Source organism: Gymnoscopelus braueri (assembly GCF_963280865.1).
Source record: "Gymnoscopelus braueri genome assembly, chromosome: 7".
In the NCBI taxonomy this organism is placed as follows: domain Eukaryota; kingdom Metazoa; phylum Chordata; class Actinopteri; order Myctophiformes; family Myctophidae; genus Gymnoscopelus; species Gymnoscopelus braueri.
Window position 1 is genome coordinate 30,222,317 of NC_137608.1, and position 20,805 is coordinate 30,243,121.

The window sequence follows — 20,805 nt, forward strand, 5'->3', positions numbered from 1 at the left end:
CCAATTTGAAAATGGCAGATCTACAATCTCCCAATGCGTAGCGATGTGAAGCCTTGTGAGCTTGTAGATCTGCTATTTTCAAAAGACTATTATTATTTTTTATACATTTGAAAACTTATGAAATGGGACATTCTGCATAATGTACATTTTGATACCAATACTTTTGCCCTTTTACTCAAGTACATTTTGATCACCGGACTTTTACTTGTAACAGAGCATTTCTACGTTGCAGTATTGATACTTTTACTTATAGCTAAAGAATGTGAGTACTTTTTCCACGGCTGCTCATGTCATCATTTAAAAAAAAAGACGAGAAGAGGCGTCATACCATTGAGCACCAACAGGAGGCGTCCTACACTGAGCAGGACAATCTGCTGTGTGACTCCTCGTATCCGCTGGATCGTGTCCAGTGTTGCCATGTCGGCTCATTATAAGCTACTTTGGGCTTTTTTTTTGTTAAAGTTGCTTGTAAAAATTGGTAGTATGGGTTGCGTTTTTTGGGCTTGTTTCCAAAGGCTTGCTTCAAACATTTTAATTATTATTTAAACCACGTGGTTCTCACATATTTTCATGAAAATGTTTTGTGCCAGGGAGCATTTGTATTAGAATGTTTCGAAAACATTCCAAATATTCCACATTTTATTGCAAACGTTTTTGAAAACCACTGCGACGCGTTGTGAACTTGTAGATCGGCTATTTTCAAATAGTCGATGCATATCCAAAATACTTTAAAGTTTAAAGTGCTCATGGCCAGGGGCTTATGTTGCTTCTTTTGGGCTTGTGGTCCTAGACCGGGTTGCTTATTTCTCTCTCCAAACCTGGCAACACTGCTGAGGACTAAAAAGCTACTTGCGCTTCATGATAGGAGTGACAACAACTCAGGATGGCGAGTCATCTTCATCCGTATTTTTTGCTATAACATCCCTGGCTTTTATAAGGTTGCAAGAACTCACAGCCTGGGATCACAACAACGCTGTTCTCCGAGCGGTTAAAGCAAGTAACTCATGTGGACTGTGGCTTCACTGGCTTGGACATTCAAGGACATCTACCTAGGCTACTTTGGCCTTTTCTTGTTTCGATTGAGAAAATTCAGCGTGTGGCTCCTCGGTGCTTACGATGTCGTGAACAAGATGTTGTAAACAAGAAGAACAGACCTGATGGACCCTAGGTGATCCAGATCCTCTAACAAAAAGGCTGATGATGTTTCTCTACACATCGTCATTTGTTCTACATGCAGCCCTACCTTTTTGGACTGGTCAAGCGGCGACGTAAAAGGAAATTGGTTATTGATAGGTTCAGTCAGCGCTAAAATAGAATCTAAATGGGACCATTTCCCGTATTAACCAAGTACCGTTTGCTTGACACACATCTTGTTGTTGTTGTAAAGAAACCGCTGCCGCCTGTGGCACAAACTGCACAAAGAATAACCAATGAACTTTGATTTGGTGAATGCTGGAGTGTTCCGTATCGCCATATGTGTCCACGGTGCATCACTCAGGACCAGGTATGTGATGAACGTTGCAAGCCGTCAATTGTTCCCTCCGAAAAAAACCTAGAACACACCACTGGTGATTACCATGCTGCGATGTTGCTAGGTAACTAACTGACCGGTTTGGTGTAAAGATGGTGGATCTATGTATTCATGTGTTTGTTTCCGAAAAGTGCACGTTTCTTACTTATTCATATATTGACCATAGTTTGTATTGTTAAGTGTTGATCCTTAATATGGAATTGGACTGAAGCTTCAACTTATTAAATTGGCTTAATGCATTGCAACAATGCATTTACTCTGCTTCACTGCCCTTGCTCTTTAATCACATTCCACTCATACTGTAGGTCCACATATTTAAAGTTATGAAATGCCCTTTTCGTACAACTCCTGTAGGCCAGGCTGATAACTATTAATAATGTTATTTTATGTTGTCATTACAGTGGACAATATAGAAATGTTTCATGCAGTATTGAATCATGAGGATGCCATGTTTCTTGTCATCAATTGTTTCAATTGCATGGTCTCCTGCCTTTTTTATTTGGATTTTTATTTTATAACCTAATTGATTCCTATTAATCCTGGATAACAGCTGACTGACATGTTCTTTTTTTTCTGGAGGTTATTGGAAGAGTAATTTGGAAGGCAGGGTGGGCTCATTATTTGTAGTTGCTTTCACAGATAGCTGTGTGTGTGACACTGAGGTCAGTCTCGTAATGAAGTGGTAAGGGAGGAGAGAGAGTGCTACAAGGTTTCTGTAAACGGATCTTTCCAACAAAAGAACATCTGTCTCAAACTCACTTTTCTAACCTTCAGGCTAACACCACCTCATTCAAGGCTGATTCTGTGTTCATGAATTGAGATTCAGCCCTGTTCAAGACAAGGCCTGAGTGGGTGAGTCACTGACTGAAGCTCCTCTGACTGTAGAAACCATGTCCTGTTTCCTAGACCTAGGTGATTGCTCTGGGGGCGGGAGCTGATCCAGGGATGTTTTTCTGAAGGTGCCACCGCCATGACCCCCTTATTTGCGGTATTCTAAAATGACATAGAATAGGAATACGAATCTAACTAATTCTGACACCAATAGTGAGATTTAATGTATATGGTGGCCTGGTCATAGAAGTGAGATTTGTATTATACCCTACCCAGTAACTTGCTTAAAGTTAGACCAGTTATTTTGACAGAGGGAGAATTACAAAAGAGTGGATGTTGCGGGGCATTCTTGTCATGTTGCCAGGGCTGTAGAACATTGTACAAAAGTGCATGGCTTCTGTAGTGCAATCCCAGTATGACATGTCAAAACTTGCCATGTACTGCAACAGAATTTTATCGCCTGCTTGTATTGTGTAACACATTATATACGCAGCATTATCTTAGACTCTATCTCTAAGGACTCATTATAAGTGTAGGCTCTACTTGAAAAATACAGAATCCTTGCATTATTTTGATGTACAGAATTAGAAGCTTGTCTGTTCACAATGTGGCCTGCATCTATTCCCGCGTATGCATGCAACACTGATGCATCTACTCTATGTTCATTTCAGATTTCAAACATGTATGACAGCCAGCACTGAATAATGATAGATATTGCTGTTGCTGTCTTGTGAAAAGTCAGTGTGTCACAGGATATGTGTCAAGAGGAAATATGTCATGAAATGGTTATTACTTCATGTTCTTCAACCAGATGTGTTGCCCTGGTGACGCTTGGGCAGATGACTTGAGCTGAAAGAATGTATAGTAATCGATTTCACAATATTCTCTGACCTGGAACAAAACATATTTATCTATTTTAACTGTATGCAACCATATCAGTGCTTTGACCGTTGCTGTTACTTACATAATGTCATTTACTTACCTTGATTTTACCACTGACTGACATATGTCTAACAGGGTTTGCATGGGGTACTTGTATAATTTGTGTCTGACATAACCAGAGGATCCGCCTATAACTAGGTATCTATTTAAATATTCAGTTTTCCTGTTTGTGATGTGGCTTCTTTATGTGGACAGGGCTTTGTTGACAGCCTGCTATAGAACTTTGTGGTGCTCTGTCCGGTCTGTTTGTCCTGCCCCTTTCCTCTGACTGTGTTGACTATTGGACAGATGTCAACCGTTGAAAGAGACCTCTACGTCTTCTTATGTTTGCAGTAAAAATACAAATACGCTCCAGGGAGAGAAGAACCATCTAGACTAAATTCTGTACATGTTAAACATTGCAACCTGTAGGCAAACTCTCTAGGACTAATGACAAGAAGTTGTCATTCTTTCTGGCTCTCCTTAAACAAATAGTTTGGATTAATTTTTTAGCCAAAGGCATTTTTAATTACGGGAGTATCCATTAGCCCCTGGTCTGAGTATATAATTCGACTTCCTGTGATACTTCTAACAACCTACAGATATATTGGGTGCATTGACATCAATGACCAAAATTAGATCTCTGAACCGCCACATTAAAACACAATTCACTATGTAATTATTACAGTGCATCTAAATATAGTGCAGGTTTATATAGCTCTTCTATCCAAAGCGCTTTACATAGATTGTGCATTACTTTCACCCACACATTCATACACCGATGGCGGAGGAAACCATGCAAGGCACCAACCTGCTCATCGGGAGCAATTAGGGGTTCAGCGTCTTGCTCAAGGACACTTCGACACTAACTCTGGGGGAGCCCGGATCGAACTGGGAACCTTGCGGTTCCCATCCGGCCGCTCTACCGGCCACTCTACCCCTGAGCCACTGCCACCCCGTTTTTGTGGCCTCTTTGCTTTTGGTCCTGTATGTTGAATGTATGAAACCATGTATGAAAAATGCTGAACACCCCGAATGTCACTAAATTATGAAACTAGGTTGATACTGCATATCATCATAGACAGGGATGCTCCCCTACGTCTACTAATTAGTGCAGTCTTATTCAACTCAGACTTGTTTCTGAGTTACCTCCTGGCATGTATGTTTTTAGCATAACGGCAACATTCATATTGATGTTTTTGTTGATGTTTGATGCACTCTAGATCTCTAGTTGAAAATTGTGCATAATTTTATCAATTTGCTGAAGGATGCAGCTGTTTTTCAGATTTGTTAATATTTTGATTATTTATCAAAATCCCATAAGTTGATGGCAGCATAAAAAAAAAAAGAACACCATAAAGGATCTTACAGAGGGATTGTTCTACAGGAGGCCAGTGATGGAGTAGTTGAAACGGGATAGCTCTTTAAAGCTCTGCTATGGTGTGTTTTGCAATAATCTAGTATAACTGAGATGTAAGTCTGTACATCACATCATATAAACAAAGGGAGGGAGGGAATTGGTGATCTATGCTATTTTTGTATGTGGACTGGAATCTTGCTTATAATCAGTTTATTTATTTATATATCATTAGTCATTGGTCACAATTGAATAAAATGGATTGGGATAATTGAAACTCTGTTTATGTCTGTTGAGCCTAATTTATACCTATTCATAAGACAATGTAGCTTTTCAGCTAAAAGCAATTATTTGGTATAATATAGGCTTTAGCCTTTTAGCTGTCAAGAAGACAAATGACACCTCCGTATAGAGCAATTGCATAATCAAATTTTCAGCTCAGGAAACAAGACAAGGCACACTTCCTGTCAGTTAACTTTCTTTTGACATCTGTGGCTGCTTACTGCATGTTTTAGTTCCTTTAGTTTCAATGTCAATTATTTAAGCTGATTGTATAGTATTTGGTAAAAAAGGTAATTCACAGAGAGCATGGCAGTAGGACACAATAAATTACCTAGGCTACCTTCATGAATTTGGCCTAAAACTCCAGCCTCACCTGAGGTTGTAGGCCATCTTAATCTGTTGAATCTTTCGCTGTGTATTCAGTGCAATGTGGTGAACAGAATGAGAACTATAATGGCTACTTGCTTTTTGCTTAGACCAGATTTTGAGCTGATTTAATGTGAAGCCTGTCACTTCCTGATCTATTTTGTACTGCATTACACAGTCACCCCCCCCAACATGAAGAGGTAGTACCATTTGTGCCATGGGCCAACTGATAAGCTGTGGTGGAAACGATAGAAAGCGTTAAGTGGATCTGAACTACAGTTGTTAAACTGTTAAAGACCATCAGGCCTCCTTGTGACCTTTTTTTTGTGACCTTTGAGTTTGCATTACTTTATACAGTAGAGTTATGCAGTAAGGCTTTATACTGTAGAGGTTGCTTTCCTTATATTACATAAATTAGTATTACACTGATTGGCCTTTGCGCTGGAGTTTTTTTTTTCTTCTTCTCCTAGGACCATTTTTCTTACAGTTAATAATTAATGTGGTTGCCCCTAGGGGCACAGTATAGTACTACTTGGGCGACTTTATTATAGAGCAACCCCAAAACTTTGGCACGCTACTCCTCCCACAGTTTTGGCTGCACACGCACATGTCATATGTCAAATCCACCAGCGTCAGACGGGAATCATGTGCTAAGTGATATTGTTGCCCAGAACTGCCAATCCGACCGCTATGCCCGTATATGGGTAGCAGTGTTCAGAGCCCCTGCCTGTGATGACTAAAAACTCTTATTGCTAACTTGCATGCTCTCTGCGTACCTAAACCCTGTATATCAGAAGACCGCACTTCTGTAGCTTGTTTGGTTTGGCACTTTGAAAGGAAGTTTCCCTATTTGAGAGTTAATTGTCCTGGGCTATCAGTAAAACAAAATGACTATGCCATAGTACGATGGCGTCGCTTACCGACAAGAGCTCATTTTCAAGCTAAATCTTCACCGTTGTGTGATGGAGAATACATACATTTAAAATGTATGTATTCTCACACAGATAATTATTGTCTCTTGATATCACACATTATCACAAACCCAGCCTTTATTTTCCCTATGTGAGGGGAGTGATAAAAGGGCGGAGAGGATGATAATTGATTATAAGCCCTAGAGATGATAACAGCAGTATCTGGACAACCAGTGCAAGCTAAAGTCCACTGAGCTGTAACCGTGAATGTCCTTGCGCAGGTGGATCTCAGCATGTCAAACATGGCTGCCACAGTTGCTGCGTTGATCAAATGCAATTTGACTGTTGTCTTTGTGACTAAATGGCTGATGTGATTAACAAATCATCACCCAGGCAACAGATAATGCCCTGGTGATAATCCATATATACAATGTTGGTACATTGAACTTTGGCTTGGGAGGAAGTGTTTTAATATATTTTTTTAAACTATATTCATTAATAGGAATTGCATGTGATGGTTAAAAGGTAGAATTTCTACCACTCATTTTGCTGGGGCCCATCTGGAACCCCCTTAAGGACTCTTTGAGGTCCCCAGACCCCACTTTGAAAACTTCTGGTCTAGGCTGTTGTATTAAAGGGATACTTCACTTTCACATAAAATAAACATTAAAAATATATATTAAAAAAATGAAAGAAGTTATGGCAAAATAAAGGCCCCCTCACACATTAGTAGGACACTCTAATGCGTGAGGGGGCCATGAATTTTCCATAACTTTTTTCATTTATTTTTAATATATTTTTTAAATGTTTCCCTGGCCCTAAAGTGAAGTATCCCTTTAATGCTTAGCTGAATGATCCTCATGACTAGTATGCCATTTTCTTAGAATTGTGACAGGGAAATAGATGGACATTTTCATATATGTTGGCATAAACAAACAGTAAGAAGAAGGACTTATTTTAGGTCATCTATTATGTCAGTGGTTCTCAAACCGTTCTTTACTAGTGTTCGTGTACCCCACTACAATATCGTTTCAGCCGAGTATCACTTTACCGGCAATGATGAATTATTGGTGAGTCTTTGCTTGTTTTTTTTAATCCACAGGTTCTCCTTCTTTGTCCTTGTTTTCAGTACCAATTACAGGGTATTAGTGGTATGGATTTGAATAATCGTAGCAGTAATGAAAAATGTAATACAAAATGAAATTGATACTGTGTGTGTGTGTGTGTGTGTGTGTGTGTGTGTGTGTGTGTGTGTGCGCGCAAGTTAGTATGTACACACACACTGTACTGTATGAGACGATATAGAAACCCAGTTTGTGTTGTTTGATGTTTCTTTCATTGCCTCTTGAGTGGGCTGTCAAGCTCGACAGTGTTTCAAACGAGCCTCCATCATGTGTACTCGGGGCAAGTTGAGGACTAAACCGTGTTTCCTATACCCCAAGATGCACAGCCCCCACCACAGTCCTGCTATCTCAGCCCCTTTAGAAAAACAGAGATGCTGACGTTGATCCGTTGACGGGGACTACATCGGTACAACCTGTCCCCACGCATCCCTGATGAGCCAGGTGATTAATGACACATTGCTGCTAATGCTCCCACATGGTGGACAGGCAAATGGAAAAAGGAAGAAGAGTAAGTGTTTGTACGGGTCTGCACCTTGTCCCCTTCCCTACGGGCACTGCTTGTCCTGGATAGGTGTGCAAAAGTTCATGGAAGAGGAATTGAGTGTGCATACTGCACTGCATCCTATTTGGGGAATTGGATATGTCATGTAATTCTATAAGGCCTGTGGGCACAAGGAGAGAAACACGTGTGTGTGTGTGTGTGTGTGTGTTGTGTGTGTGTGTGTGTGGTAGAAATGCAGGAACTCCGGGACACATGGCCTCCGCCACAATGATGTGCCTGCAAAAATGGAATATCTGCTCAAATGAAATAAAGTTCTAAATCCCCAGTAGGTTGTGCTGGCTAATCTAATAAGCAGAGAGCCATTGTGTCTGCTTTGAATTAGAAATGTTGCCCTCAAAAGTAACATGCGGACGTGTTGCTTAGTCAAATCCTCTTATTTGCATCTTGTGTGCAAGCATTAATTGTTGGTTAGTTTGCCGTCAATGTGCAGTGGTAACCGGGACGCATATGCTGCTCGCATAATGTTTGTTTGTGTTGATCTGTACCTCCATCCCCCCACACACACACTGCCTTACACTGTCTGTCAGCACGCTCTGACTCACTGCGTTCATGTAAAATGAAAGCGACAGCGCTGCTCCTTGTCACTTTACCCACGCGACTCGCTCTTTTCCACTGGCCACAGACGCCTGATTTCTCCACGTCTAAAAATAGTCACTGTCAGATGCTAACCCCCCCCACCCCTCACCTACTCTTTTCTTTTTTCACTGGCGGGCTGCTATTGGAAGTCTCTGCATTATGCCCCCCCTTTGCCAATGACTTCCTTGTGAAGGAGGTCTTCCTTCATCGCCATAGTCTTAGTGTGTTGTGTAGTGTGTATGTGGGTTGGGTTGGGGTCCCCTGTCAATCCTGTTGACAGGGAAATCCTAAGGGTGCCTGCACCCTTACCTATTTTGAAAATATAACTTCAGAAGGTCCCATTATAGAAATATCAGCATGTAAATAGTACTGCTGAGAGTTGCCATTTATGGTCAATGTGAGTGCAATGATCTCTCCAGCTGTGAGTAGAAGACCTTTTGGGAAGAATGCATGAGTTGTACTGACTGCACAAGAGGTTCTGGGGTGTTTTGCCAAATCATGTTTTTCGTAATAAACATGAATTGTGATGGCTAACTTGGTGTTGTATATGAATGCCCCAGCCCATCCATAGCGAACTGTATTTCTATTTAGTAAACAGGATGAGAAACTGACAGTGACCTACTGAATCTAAATTCTCTAAACAGAAACACTGTAGCATTATAGAGCACAAGCACACTTTGGAAGTGATGCAGGAGTCGGGAGGAAATTGTAATGTCATCGTGAGACTTATTTTGAGGTCTCCTTGGTTAAACTTACGGACTTTCACAGGCAGTGCAGGTTGGTGAGCTAGTGGTACATTGTTGAAGTTTGTTGTTTGTTTTTTAAGATTTCTTTATTAGCAAATTATATATAATAACTACTTATGCAATATCTGTTGCACCTATTGTCAGAGACTTGTTACTGTTTGTCTGTCAGTCCGTTCCTTTTTACAGTATGCCCATATGTGAGATCTCTGTCTGTCTGCCTGTGTCCCTTTTATGCTCATATTTGGAGATCTCCGTATCTTTCTGTCCTTGTCCCTCTTATGCCCATATATGGAGATCCATGATCTCATCAGTATATGGCCATACAGGGGCATATCGGTAGGCTTGGTGGTTCTGGACAACTGGATCTCCCTATATGGGCATATTGATCAGATCGGCGGTTCTGGACAACCGCCTATCCGACACTCAACACTGGGCATCACGTTCCCTCTGGTCCTCTGCAATACGAGTTTAAAGTCGATCGGTTGGCCAGTTTGTGAGATGTGTGAACAGACATGCACGCACACACACAGAAAGTTTGTGCATTTATAGTAAGATATAACTGGAAATCGCCCTACTGCTGGGAGGGCGAGACGTGATCCCATGTCTAACATTCTATTTCTATCTCTCTCCACATTGCCAGTCTGCTATCTCATTTTGTTATAGTTTTTCTCAGTTTCGGGAGCACAAGAAATTAAGATGTCAGTCCTTCTTCCTTGGGATTCATTTGTTGGAATATTAATTTGTGATGTATTCTCTGATGTGGTAGCACATTCCTCCTACTCATAGCTATAGGTCTTTGAAATGAGCCAACACAGTCTCATCATAAAATGTACATTTCATACTTAATGACAACTTCAAATTAAAGGAAAATACTTAAGTATTTCTGTAGCCATACAAACATACATATGTTTTGTACGTATTAAGATACGTACAGTAGGCTATATAATGTACATATATCAATATGTGATATACAGTAGCAGCTACTCCATTGTTTTAACAAAAGTGATGATTATTATAGACATGGTAGGCTCCCGGCTGAAAGAAGCGGTCTTGAGACCTGCGAGGCACACCTAAGCGAGTGACTGAACGAAGCATTGGCCACACTGTCGACTCGGTGCCATTACAATGATGTACGTACATGTCATGTATACGTTGTATATGTCAAAATGTTACGTATGGCTAGAAAATAACATACATTATGCACATAAAAATAATTCATAAATCGTTAATTGAAACTCTGTATCGATTTATTTATCATTAATCAATAAGGAAATGCACCATTTACAATGGACGAATGTCTGCTGGTGTGACCCATTTTAAAAATTGCCAATTTTGTTTTCCATAGGAAAGGTTTATTTTTATTTTGTGAGAGGCTTCACACTATACAGTAACAGTATACTGTATTTAGGATATCCTGCAGTGCTGTAAAAGGACTTCCTTTGTTTTTCTTTTTTCGGTTGCATAGTGTTCTGTCACTATGAACGTAGAAAAGGTAAGAAAACCGTGGTCCAAAATTCCCCTTTAAATTAGTGTTTAGCAAATGGTATGGTACCCTGACTTTCTAATGAAAATAATTAAATAAATAAAAACAAAATAAATAATATAATTGAATCATTTATATAGTATTAATCAATTACAACTGTCTCTTATTATTAATGGTTAATCATTAGCATTCCTATTATGCAAATGTTTTTCCTTTTTAGTCAATTAGTAGTACCATACAGGTATTTACATATTTTGAGATCGGGCTGATTTAAGTGGCACTGTAATGTAACTGCTCATACTGTAAGGTGTTCAGTTTGTTACTGCGTTGTAATTTATAGTTCTATGACTAGTGCCCTGATAGATGGGTCAGAATTAATGGTGTTTAGGTGGAAACTGGAAAGTGTTTTTTCTCTCTCTCTGTCCAAGTTAGTGCTGGTGGATATATGTTATCTAGCTCATTTGGAAGGTCTGATCAGTCACAGTTAACATGAAAGCTCTTTCTTTTAAGGCAACATGACTTTGAAATATTGGTTTAGTTTAGTTTGTAAGAGAATCGGAGCAGGAGCAGTATTGCATTCACTTTACCTCACCGTCGACGTATAGAGAGCTGAGCCAGAAGGCACAGCTCTTGATCTTACCGGTCAGTCTTTGTTCCTACTCTTGCCTATGGTCATGAAATGTGGGACATGACCGAAAGAAGGAGATCATGCATACAAGCGGACAAAATGTTTTTTTTGTCAGGATGGTTGCTATCGTCTCCCTTAAGGAAAAGGTGAGAAGCTTGGTCATCCGTGAGAGACTCTGTAGTAGAGCCGCTGCTCCTTTGCGTAGAAAAGAGCCAGTTGAGGGGGTTTGGGCATCTAGTAAGGATGCCTTCTGGTCACCTCCTCAGGGAGGTTTTCCAGGAACATCCAGCTGGAAGGAGGCCACAGGGCAGACTGAGGACCAGGTGGGATTATATCTCCATGCTGGCCTGGGAACATTTCAGGATTTGCCAGTCAGTGCTGGCTAATGTGGCCAGGGATATGGAAGTCTGCTTGAGCTCCTATGTCAACGACCCAACTTCGGATAAGCGGTTGAAGGTGAATCGATGGATGGTTTATTACTTTGTTCATATGATCACTAAAGTTAAGTTGCTTTTGTAAAATATGAGCCATTATAGTTGGGCCTATCATTGTATTGTGGGTAGCATAATCACATGATCCAACACTGGTTTGATCTAAGAATCTCAGAACAGAATAGAATCCTGGCCTGTATTTAGGCTTGTGTTTGGAAGAAGTCCATTAACTACAGGTATCCTGCCATACCCAGAGAGCCGAAGAGACAGTGGGTTGGTGATGAGCATGACGGTAGGAAGGGAGAGAGACAGGAGTGGAAGTGGAGGTAGGAGAAAGAGAGATCAGTCCTGCTAACGTCTGGTCTCCATTCTTTTCGTCACTCTGACTTCCATCTTGGTAACCAATAAGGATGGGGTGCTGAGTCTCCATGGTAACCTCCTGTTAAAGCAGTGATGGAGAGAATAGGGAAAGGGTTCAGGGCTCGCAGTAGAAAATATATTTTCCCTCAAAAAACACTACTCACAACATGTTTTATAATATACCCCCAATTTTATTTCACAATAACAAGTTAGACTGCCATACTAACTATTATCTGCACAGATATGATGAATACCCTAGAGACAGGCCCTGGGAAACATCACTTCAGCTTAGGTTTTATTTTGTATGTACTATGAATAACTATGCAGTTGACCCAATTAAAAAAGATACAAATAACTTTTGTGTTAGAAAACTTTACATAAACAAAAGACTGCTTTTGTTTATGTAAAGTTTCACATTGCTACCCCTCTGACTTTAAACTACAGAGCAGTGACCTTCTGTAGTTTTGCTTTATATTGTCTTTATTTTGAGATAGGCTTTGTTGCTGCTTGTTCCAGTTTGCATTTTATTACATATCTTAGCATGGCATGCTTACTTCCATTTTAATACTGTATGCTTATCCAATATCCTCGGAACTGCATCCCAGTATCAGTATTACTTTGATTTCCATTCATAAATCCCAAATTAAAGTGTAATACAGCACACACATACAGTAGATCTCAACAGTAAATGGCTGATGGCAGAGTTGTAGAAAATTCTCTTGTCAATTAATCATAATGATTCAGATTCAGACTTCAGATTCAGACTTGTATATCTTGGCCGAAAGAACGTAAACTGTCAGTGGCATCAGGCCCGCCAGAGACATGGGTTAATCTCCCACATAATAGCCGGTTAAGGACTGCGTAACTCAAGAGTTGAGTATGTAATGATTTATTCAAAGCTGAGTTGGCAAGATTCTGAGGCATTCCTGACAAGTTACAGGTTCCACAGTGGCAATGTGGCTTTGATCAGCATCTTGTTGCTGAAAAACCCTCGTGCAGATTATGTAGATTGTCTCTATCTCTATTACCTGCTCTGAGGCAGGTTCACAGCTTGAATTAGTAACAGTATTGACAAAATGGTGGTGCAAATAATTTCTTTCTCCTGCTGGCTGCATTACATAAGACTGTTCTCTGTAGTTGATTCAGACTGTCAGAGCAAGCTAACCAGACAGAATGACAGCGATGGGAGCTCTCATTTAACCCTAGCACTTCACTGATTAATTCAAGTTTAATTTGCATATAAGGTCATCTAATCTTGTATTTCAGGTGGAAGTGTTGTGTTGATTAGAGAGGGATTCGGTGTGTAACGGGTCCATTTGGAAAAACGATGGGCTGATAATCACCATATGACCCATACACAAATGATGACCCCACTTATTAGGGCTGCAAAGCCGTCTGCATTCACTCTAATCAGTGGCACAGCTGGGAGCTGGTCTCTACAAAGCTGTGAGCTGGCTCTAGAAACCAATCACAGAGTTGGGAGCTGGTCTACAAACTAAACGGAACTTGAGAACAGTTCTCAGTGCTCCAGTCCTCACATTCTCAGTCGAAAACATTGGGATAGTGAGGCAGACTGCTTTGTGGCAAAATTGTGACGTTATGAAGTCTTTGATCCATAATTGTATGTGACATAGCATCTTTTTTTGTTCAGCACTGCTTGTCAATGTGCTGACAAAAAAAAAATGAAGGCAGTGGATTATAAACAATTTGCCTATCATTAATATCAATTGCCACTGCACCGTGGCAACAAGTAGCACCGGTTTGCCCTAATGCCTCTTGGAGGATATTAACGTTTTCTAAATCAAAGTCACTTTGCTCTGTTCTCTACTGTGTTTATATGATACTTGTTGACTTTTTCACACTCTGTAAATTAGTCATTTTTAGAAACAGCTCTGACTTTCAGGGCTATATGAGAAAGAGGAGGAGGATGAGGATGATGGAAGAGCTGCTCACAGGGTGGAGAGTATTTTTAGCTTTTCCCTTGTAGCACAATGATGAGTACAAGGGCCAGTTGTGTATCCTATTTTCTGGCTCGTAGAGGAACTTGGGTCATAGGGACTACAAAGGCCTCCCCAGGGATTTGGTATTTGTATGTACATCTTCCTGTATTGGCACTGTTGTGCTGCCATGTACAGCTGGCCTGCATGGCATTTTGGTGTGGCTATCTACACATTACTCCACTTGACCTGAAAATATCTAGAGTATGCTGGTTTGACGCTGTCAGTGTCCATATTACAGAAAGAATACTATAAATAAGGTAAATGCTGATTTGTGCTTCCCCTATTATCTTCACTCGTCTCTTACATCTGTGTGTAAATACAGTCCTCGCTACATTTAAATAACATCCTGGATGGATTGGATGATAAAAGGTTGTATGCATATTTTGTTTTATTGATGAAGTTATTGATAGAAGTGTTTGTGGGAATTAAGCTGCATGCGCTCTCTTGTCATGGCAGAGGGATGGCAGAGGGATGGCAAGCACCCCCCCCCCCCCCCCCATGACCGCAGATCACACACAGTCCAGGCCAAACAAGATTGTCTTAAGCCTTTTGACATTTTAACAGGATCGAAGGATAAGCCCAGAAAGCCAATCATGGGTTCTCATCACAGACATGGGCTGTGTTTGTAGTGGTTGTCATAGCTAGAGCTGCTTCTGCAATGTCAAAGCAATGTTGTGTGAAAACGATATGTGGTATTTTTGGCAGACCGGGGTCTAGCATTTTCCATTTGTATTTTGAAGGGACCTTATTATTGGCCAGCCTATTGGCCAGTCAGTAATGGGGGAACCCCTGCCCTCCCTCCCACCCACTCCACTGGGTGTTACAATCTCCTGTGCAACTCCTGCATGTTGTGCCACTTTGGGAAGTGGATACGGCTAAGTTTAAAGGCGTGCCACCAATGTGGACTCTAGGAAAACGCCTCCTGTGACTGAGCCAACACCTCCCTCCCAGGATTAATTTCTGACTGGTTCTCCAAGAACCAGGCAGCCGTTGCCCACTCCCCCACCACATATAAGCTGTTTGTTTTCTTTGTTTATATATTATATAGCCTTTAGACAAACCAAAATGAGAATATGTGTGATTATTTAATACAGTGCTACTCATAGACTCTAGGAAAGATTTGGTTGGAAAATGTACATATAAATGTGACTATTTGCTAGTGTGAGCATCTGTGTCAGTATGCTGGCCAGATCGATAGATGTTAATATTACAGATGGTGCCTTGCCGGTTCCTGTGGTACATTATGTTAATGTGGACTTTTGAATGATTTTCTCTATTAAAGCACATTGGAACTGGGGCTAGCTCATCACACCTTTGCAGTTTTAGAAAATGGTTGCATCTACACTACAGTATTGTTTTATATTTATGTGTGTACACTAGCCTTGAATGAATAAATGCTGAGTGACACCACTGAGTGTAAACAACTATCTGGTTGCCTCAGGCAGACTTGGAGCACAGTGTGTCATCTGAAATGACCATAGGTGAGGAAGCCAGGACTTGCTCACCATACAGAGTTCCCACTTTACTACAGATGACTGCCAGTCTAACCACTTTCACCCTGGTGTCCCTAGTTTGGGCATGTAATTATAGACAAAACCTAAAAAAAATGGCAAAAATGGTAGATCTATAAGCTCACTCACAGCCTGTCACATTGCGATTGCATTTTCAGCTTGTAGATCTGCTCATTTTCGTTATTCTTCAAATGATGAAGTATATAGCGCGTCTGTGATTTAAGTGTAGTACAGTAGGTACAAGTCTAAAACATGTGTTACCTCACCCCCTTTAATGTATCATGCAGACATTGGTAAGTGACTTTTGTCTGCAGGAGCAAAGCCTTCAGGTTCCAGATAATTTCGCTGTGCTGTGGCATGTGCACTGTGCACAGCTATTGCGTCACTACTCAGGGGGTAGCAGAGGCTGTATTTTTAGATGGGAATGAGCATATTCTCTGAACGCACAACGTCAAGCACTCTGCTTACGTATGGTAGGATTATTGTGACCAGGCTATTTTTAGGTTCTGTGTGAGAGTGGTTTCTTTCTAGGTCAAACATGGTGCCAGTGCTCTCTCTAGGTTGCTGGTGGTACCAGTACATTCATGGCAGCATGTCCCATTCTGTTCACACAGCATCTGTAATTCATACTTTGTCTTTTGACCGCATTGCTGGATGAAAATAATTAATTTCTCAACTGGAAAACAGAGCAATCGTTTCCCTAAAACTAAGTATAAATTACAGTCGCACAGGAATCATGGGGACATTCTTGTGTACATTCTGCATCGGCATTAAGAGAGAGCTTTGTATGGCATAATGTAATTGTAAGATTGAATTATTAAACCATGATTACATTTCTGGATCAGGAAGGAACATTCCCCCAATTGTTTTATGTAATCTTGAAAGGTCACATTAATTTGTATTGTAACATTGTATTTGGAGAAATTAACAGTCTAACCCAAGCTTGACCATGCTGTTTTTGACCACTATGCTTAAGTTACTGTATCAGACTAAGTCACAACCTGACACTATTTACAAGCACCAGATGGATTACGGATGGAATTTGTCTTGAGACAGTTTGGGTGTGTCAGTTGCTGCTTGTGGCTGGTGGTGGTACGTGAGTTGAACTAGGGACGTACAGATATAGATGAGAGAGACTAGGTCAGGACAATGGAGAGAGAGAAGTTGGAGAAAATGCAAGGGACGAGTGAGGACTTTTTCTGAGCACTAAAGGGGAGAGATACATTTTCCTGGATGATAAATTTAAGTTTCTCACAGCTGATTAAAGTGAAGACGAAAAATTGGGTTGGGTGGGAAAACATTTATTGCATTTATATATTCTTTTAATATTTCAGTTGTAGGGAATGCTCCTACAAGGTATCATTTGTGCATTTTTTAAACAGTTTTAGCCCATTCAAACCGGGAAAGCACCTGTGTAACCACTTTAACCGTTATTTTACGACCTACCGCCGACCGACCCTCTAGGTATGTGACGCTCGCCCGTCACATGCGCAAATATGCTTTGTGTCTGACATCAGTGCAGGTTGTCCACCCAACCATCCGCCAATCCATTTAGGCAATGTTAATATAGGATATGAAGCCAACAGTCCTGTTTGGAAAACTAAACTGTTTAAATCTTGTTTAACCCATTAAGACCCGGAATGCATCTGTGTCATTTTTAGATTTGAGCTAAAAAGCATTATTTTACACTTTGGCTATTCAAAAATAGCAGATCTACAAGCTCATAGCGCGGCACCGAGTGCCGCGCTATGAGCTTGTAGATCTGCTATTTTTGAAAAATCGTTAAAATGTGTGCAAAATCTTTGAAATTTAAATATTTTTAAAGCGATTTTTTTTTTACTCAAATCTTTGCTTCTGGGGGTCCCTGAAACAAAATATTTTGAGATGGGTGTCCGCGGCCAAATGTATATAATTTTGGGGGCCCCCTTTGAGCACCACTGATATAGAAACATGCGTTTTTCAGAAAACTGTTGGGATTTAGAAGGCATTTGTAGAATCGGCTTCAGGTCTTAATGGGTTAATATAGGATATGAAGCCAACAGTCCTGTTTGGAAAACTAAACTGTTTAAGTCTGGTTTAAAACAAATGAAAATACCCTTTTTTTCCCGGGTTGGCAGAAGGGTACATAATTCATGTATTACAGTATCTCACTCTGCTCACTCTGCTGCATCAACCCCCAAGATCCCATTACATCTACTAGGTATGCCCAAAAGGTAGATCGCTATCTACCAGTTGATCACACAGGCTGTGCAGGTAGACCACATGACATGCCCCTAAAAAATACTAATTAGAATATTTAGAAAAATATTTATAAACAAAAATCACAAAACTTATCTTCTTGCCATCTGCCACTTGAATTAACTCATTCACTGCCACTGACGTAAAAAACGTAATTTGTCCCGTTTACCAATCCTGCCACTGACGTAAAAAACGTAATTTTTTTTTTTGAAAAAATTTTTTTTTTTTTTTTTTTTTTTTTTTTCAAATTTCACCCAAAGACCAAGGAGATATGATTGTTTAAAGATCTACACTCCCATCCACTTCCTTGTTAACTTAAAACTTAAAAATTCTGTATCTCGGCTCCTGAGTACTTTTTTTTTTAAATGAAAAATCTCTGGCAGTGGGCAAACGCGGCCAGCAATAATTGTGGCAGTGAATGAGTTAAGGTGACTTGATTGATTGACATTAAGAAGGGCCTGTCAGCTCCCTTCACGGCTTCTATAGTAAGCAAACCCACAATGTTATACAAAAGTTATATAAAATGTGCATGGCAAAGAACCCGAAAACCTATAACTTCCATACAGAATGCGTTTGTCTTACTGTATATGCAACGCCAGCGGCGCTACTCCAAAGCCCCCTCAGGTATAGTTTGAAAGTATTTTTAGCAATGGGATACTTATTTTTTGGGTGGGTAGATCTTGTTGAGCCGGTCACTTAAAAAGTAGTTCTCAAGTCAAAAAGGTGTGGGCACCCCTGATGGAGTCTTGACAGTGTACCAGCCTTCTCTCTTTGTCTCTTGTCTGCCTGTCTGTCTCTCTCTGTCTCACTCTTTCTGAGTTTCTCCCATTCTTCCTTTGTCCTATTCTTTCACCCTTTTGCCTCCTTGCTGCTTTCCATTTCTTTCTCCCACAACCTTGCTTTACGAACCTTTTCTCTCACTTTTAAGATTGTCTTAACTACAACTCTGGCAATTATTTGGTTGACAATCGGATATGAATGATTCCCTGTTTGGTTTTAATAGACAATGACATCCAGTAAAAGTCACGTCTTGTCCTTGCCATGTCACATTGAATGACTTTTATGATGGGCCAGCAGTATTTGACTTGGTGGCACTTAAATCTGAACCGCGTGCTCTCAGTCCTCTCTTTGCTGCAGCACAATACTCATTGACAGTCCACATTCAGTAGTACCCATGATGATGTCACATTGTTGTAACAGACTTCAAGTAGATTTTCAACAGATTGAGTACTGTAACCTTCCCTCCTAACCTCCTATGGTACCGTCTAACCTGTAGAAGCCCCTCAGACTCCTGGGCCCCAGCCTCCACTCCCGGCATCTCCAGCTAGCCTAGTTTTAACTCTGCCCTCCCGAGACAAGAGTGTGGTTATTTTAAGCAGAATATGATGTCCCGCTCTGATTTTGTCAATGTGTTGTTCTATATGTTCCGTATAACAATGTACAGTATATATTTCTTTTTTAGAAAATGCTGTAAAGAAGGGAAGAGAAACGGAACACTGTGCTGTCAACCCTAAACTGTCACACCTCCATGGTCTCTTAGCATGCTTGAGAATCTGGATGGACCCTGTGTTCTAGAGATGCGCGGATGGGTTTTTTTGTCACCCAAATCCGCGTTAACAAGTTCATTATCCATCCGCCATCCACCCGCGGTACTTATATCATCCTATTTATAGATCCGCACCAACCGCACCAAATAATTGTTATTTTCCTGACGTTAGTTTTCTTATAAACAGTGTTACTCACCACTGTCGCGATGCAGTGACTGTATACAATCCACAACCATGGTAACAACAAGCGAACGTCTTCATTAAGTTACTTTCGCTTTCAACCACTTTGTTGCCATGTCGGCTTTTTATAAGCTTTTTATAAGCGACTTTTAATATAATAAACTTTATTTATATAGCACCTTTCATGACATAAATGCAGCTCAAAGTGCTTTACAGAAAAAGAAAGAAAAAGTGAAAACAAAACACAGAGCAAAAACAATGCTCTGTGTTGCGACTTTTGGGCTTGTTTGGCACTTGTTTTGGGCTTGTTTTCATAGACCTGGCTACTTATTTCTCTCGCAACCTGGCAACACTGGCTGCTGCAAAGCAACATGTCGTGAGCGGCTATTTTGTGCCTGGTGTAAAATGACGTAATATTAAAATACTACAAACGCACACACGGTGAAATGTAGTGCTTTTTAAAAGCTATTATAGGCCTATAGATTGATATCATTAATTTAATTCCCGCATTATTTCACCCGCGGTTTATCCAATATGAATTAATAATTATATTTGATTGACCCAAATCCACCCAAACTGCGGTTAACTGCGGCAACCGCGGCTAAAACCGCGATCCGCGCATCTCTACTGTGTTCATCCCTGAGCTTACCTCATTAGATGAGTGTGTCTGGACTGGAGTAGAGTGGCTGTGGGCAAGCCCTTGACAGGTTGAGGACCCTGGGCACTATGGCGACACTGGGCCCCCCCACCCCCCCAATCTAAAAAGCCGGCTGAATGACGCAGTGGGAATATTAGTGCGATTAGTGTGATTAAATGGGATGGCCGTGCGCCAAGAGGGTGGTGCAGTTGCTGCCATGGTGTGGATGAGAGACAGAGAGAGAGAGCATTGGGCTTATGCAATGCTATGTAATCATTAAGTGGATGACCACAGGCAGTCGGTGCCAGGTCTGTGCCGTTTTCTTCCCTCAGGCCCACCCCCCAATCCTGAGATGGGTATTGTCAGCTGGGCTTTGATTAGCGTAATAAGTCTAAACAGAGTATCTGGTTATGGATTATGGAAAGTATGCCTTCACAAACAGACATCGCTAACCCATGCTTACTGCATTAATTACGTGGTTAGTTATGGTACAAGAAAGACATCACAGTTTAAATGAACTCCCAGTGTGCCATTTACACGATTCCCTTGCTCAGTCCGCATTTGGCTTTTGACAGACATTATT

General features: G+C 40.8%; 1 protein-coding gene across 7 annotated transcripts in view; it reads left to right on the forward strand.

The window, feature by feature from the left end:
* The first annotated feature begins 870 nt into the window (after window positions 1-870).
* Window positions 871-20,805, forward strand: part of LOC308087887 (membrane-associated phosphatidylinositol transfer protein 2-like) — a 55,602-nt gene continuing 35,667 nt past the window's right edge. For 4 of the 7 annotated variants that reach the window (XM_080432114.1, XM_080432108.1, XM_080432113.1 and 1 more), the window contains exon 1: window positions 871-1,504. The gene's annotated coding sequence lies outside the window, so the exon portion shown is untranslated. Of the gene's footprint in view, window positions 1,596-2,305; window positions 2,384-20,805 lie in introns of all 7 variants that reach the window. The other 3 variants (XM_080432110.1, XM_080432111.1, XM_080432109.1) reach the window with 3 other exon arrangements.